The sequence below is a fragment of the Suricata suricatta genome, chromosome 6 (assembly GCF_006229205.1).
Source record: "Suricata suricatta isolate VVHF042 chromosome 6, meerkat_22Aug2017_6uvM2_HiC, whole genome shotgun sequence".
Taxonomy (NCBI): domain Eukaryota; kingdom Metazoa; phylum Chordata; class Mammalia; order Carnivora; family Herpestidae; genus Suricata; species Suricata suricatta.
The window spans coordinates 63,916,955-63,921,158 of record NC_043705.1 but is presented as its reverse complement, the minus strand read 5'-3'; positions in this window follow the sequence as shown (position 1 = coordinate 63,921,158).

Sequence of the window (4,204 nt, the reverse complement as noted above, 5' to 3'; positions counted from 1 at the left end):
CCCGCAGGCCCCCGGAGGGCCCGGCGCCCGCCTCCTCCTCGCCCGTGGCGCACGCACGTGGCGCACTCACCCCCTACTAGCTGCCTCGGAGCTCTAGAAACACTCCCGGGAGGGAGCCCCCGCCCCCTCGGCTCCGTCCGCTCGGAGGAAAGTGGGTGGGGGGAAGCGGAGACGGGCTGAGAAGGAGTAGGTAGGTCGGTCCGCTCAGAGAAAAGTGGGTGGGGGGAAGCGGCAGTGGGCAGAGGAAGGAGTATATAGGTGGAGAGCGGTGTTGGAGGGGACGACCGGCAATAATTGGATGGCGTTGCGGCTGTTGCGCCCCTGTGAACGCCCAGCCAGCGCGGATTCACTTTCCACACAAATCACCCGGAGGGATTGTTGCTGCCTGCAATCAATAACTCAGCGGAGTGAGCTGCTGAAACCAGAGGCGTCCCCAGTCTGGGTCTTTAAGGGGCCGTCCGAACTGAATTCCAGCCCTCTGCTTCCCAGACAAAGAAGGGGGCACCAAAACGCTAGACGAGATTTTTAACCCCCACCCCCACCCCGAGCCTGGGTAAAAATCTTTAAAAATTAAAGGGCGCGCGCGCACACACACACACACACACACACACACACACACTCACAAAGGTATCTAGAAAAAATAGTTAAAAGGGGAAGTGTGACAATCCATGCTTTGAAGGTTTCTGTGATATTTCGAGAAATGGGATAGAATCAATGTTCCGATGAACGTTTAACGATTTGGTAAGTGAAGGTAAAGTCCATTAAATTTAGCCATGCATATGGATACTTTTTAATCTGCCACACATTTGCAAGGAAATTACTGATCTAGCCTTATTTGGGCATACTGAGCCAGGAAAAGGAAGAAATGTATCATACTTTGTAGTGGCATTGTTAAAAGCCTTAGCATATCTTTCAGACATTATTACATGAAGATTGCATTTCTGTAAGACGAAAAGGCCCTGGGAGATGTGTATTATGATTCCCACTTAGCAGACTGTAAAACCAAGCAGAGCTGGGAGAAAGGGTATTCGCCAGGTCACCAGATACTCACTACCAGTCACTAAATTTAGATGAACTCACTGTGGCCCTGAGCCTAAAAGACTAAACTCAGCTAACACCCCTAAAATAAAAGTAGCCGAAATTCATTTTTCCTTGACTGAAGCAAATTTAAAAATAAAAATAAATCTTGGGGATGTCGACCCAAATATAGCGGTTTTATATATCTTAATGATGCTTCACTATGAAAAGTCTTCTTACTAATACAAATGGGTAAATGGATATTGACCATCGCGGTCTGATAGGACTCAAGGTTGGAAGGAGTAGACCCACTCTGGAGCCAAGGAAAAGTTCATTTGTGTGCTCAAAGTCATAGAAAGCTGGTTTCAGGCAGAGATTAGAACACAGGAGCATTTGTCTGCGCTGAATATATAGTCAAACACTGCTGGGAAGGAAAAAGGTATTCTTGGTAATAGGATTCATAAAGGGGACTGAATCCACACCACTATTCGCAAAGTATTTAAAATTGGCCTTTAGGCAACATATACAATAAGCCCTTTCAGCAACGTCAGCTGCAACTTAATTATCCCAACTTGACAAATTTGGTTAGCTTGAGATACGTACGAAAGATGTGACTTTCTCCTTTGTAATTCTTAATCAGATACAAAATTAAAGGTACAAAAATAAAGATAAATATAGGCTCTTTAGATATGAGATAAAGGATATGATTAAACCTTGGCTTGGAATAACAAATCCTTTGCACATTGCAGATTCTCAATCACAAGCGGTCCATATGGTGTGTATACTGTGCATAGGCTAAAGCTGTACCTAAAGAATTTCTGAAATTTAGATATTTGGCACTATTTATGTTAAAGGCTATAAGTATTTTCACAATTAATGATAATTTTAATAATTCTGTATTTAATATACATTCATGTGGTTTAAAATCAGAATTAATACTAGTGTTGCTCCAGATTCGAAGTTTTAAAAATAAATTTATTTGAACGTGCTTCAATATGAACACTCTTAAAAAGATTTTTTTTAATTATGTACCTTGTTGTACTTACACATTTTAAGGTGCCAAAGAAGAGTTGCAAACTGTGAAGTAACTTCTATGAAGAGATGAAGTAAAGAATGGAAGGCAAATGACTGTATGTGTATGTGGTGAGTGCTTAACATTTATTATATCACTTACCACCAAGTTAATTCATAAAGGTAAAACTGCCAGACTCTTTGCCATTAGGTATTTGTAATGTAGACAACTATAAAAGTGATAAAGAGTAAAATAACCATTATATGCTTTACATTAAAAGCAATACCATGCCATTTTGCTTAAGGCTCACGTGTCACCTTTCAGGGCCTACCTTTGGAAGTCTTTTTTACAATTAATCCATTTCAGGGGAAGTTATGTATGTCATCTGTACTGTAACTATAAAAAGATGTAACATTTTTAATGCTATTGGAATTTGTATCTTAGTACTTTTTACATTTTTCTGAACTTCTATGTTCAATTATGTTTGTGTTGAAAGCATTCTGGCTGAAGAACAAATACTATACAGTTGAATAATCTTGAGGGGTAGATTAATCTATAGCCTCTCTTCATCTTAGGGTGGGTTGCCATGGCGACCGCCCCAGCTTACTTTAAAATAATTTTTTAAAGCTCACTTCAAGAGCTACACCCAGCGTGGGCCAAGCTTAAAAGCAGGCATACTCAGTGAACAAGGTTTTGGTAGACTGCTGATTTAATGTAGGGAAGTAGTAGAGAGAGGAGGGTGGAGTAAGATGGTACACAACCTTGAACAGAAATTAGAAATTAGCTTTCGTCAGATTCAAGACCTTAGGACTATGCTCTCTGGAACTTCTGTGACACTTAATGAAATATATTGCTAAACAATTCTTTGGTGGGAGGGGACAGGGAACAAGTTAACATATATTTTCATATATAATTAAACACGGTAACGATTTAATGAAGGAAATAGTTGATGATTAGGGAAAAGCCCTTATTTAAATAGTACATCAATCCCAGACATGATTTGTCACCTTTTATTTAACATGATAGGCTACTAGTGTGCAACTGACTTAAAGTGTATGAGAATTTTTAACTCACCAATCACATAACTGGAATAGATCAGAGAATTCACTTAGCTCACTTAATGAATAAGCAAACTGAAGCCCATAAAGGACACACTCATTAGTTAGGCAGAAATCTTGAACCAGAGAATATAGGCCTCCTGAAACCTAGCAAAGCTCCTCCCTACACCAAAAAAATACTATTAAAAACACTATGATACTAGCCCAGTACCATTAGGTGGCAAAGATCAGGGTGATTTTGGTAACAAACAAACAAAACCAGAGTATTAAAGAATACAAAGCACATTTTGGATTAACCACTTTGTGGATTACCAATGAATAATTTTAAATCTCAGTGACTTTCTATTGTATATTTCTGCACAACCCCTTTTGTTCTGCTACAACTATAAAGGCTCATGGGAAGGAAACTAATGCTAATATTAACTTAGGTCACACATAATTAAGAAGCTAAATCTGCTGAGGGGAATATCTTATATTGTAAAAGGCCAACTGTGATACATTCCAGATCCAAATTATTTCCAAATTATCCACAGTGTGGGGTTATACATATTTTCCAATGCTTGTACTACCATTGATAACCATGGGTTTATTAGAATGTTTATTATTAAATAATTCCTTAGGATGTTAAAAGGTAAAATAGTTTCTTTTTGAAGGAAAACCATCGAAATCTGAAGGGTACTGTGGTAAATAGAAATAATCTATAACTCATCAAAAATAGTATGGTTGAAAGTCATGTATAACCTATGTCTATTTGCACATGTAAAATAGGCTGTTGCAAATCATTACATTAATTTCAGGCATTATGACAATACACTTAGATGTTCCTACAAATGTTTTGCATTTGTGAATCTGGAAAAATTAAATTAATTTCATTTTTACCACCATATAGAGACCTATCTTATTATTCATAATGACTATGCCCTTTAAATTTTGGGATTCTTTTTTGAGAAATTGTACCTTAGCTGGAAATCTGATATAATTATCTCTGCCATATTATTAAAATGAATCCATGGTAGTAGCAAGCAAACTCACTAGATGAAAAACAGGCAAATAAATATACTGTAGATACTAATCTGCAAGAAATAATACTATTTCAAATGGCTTTGGCTCTGTAACT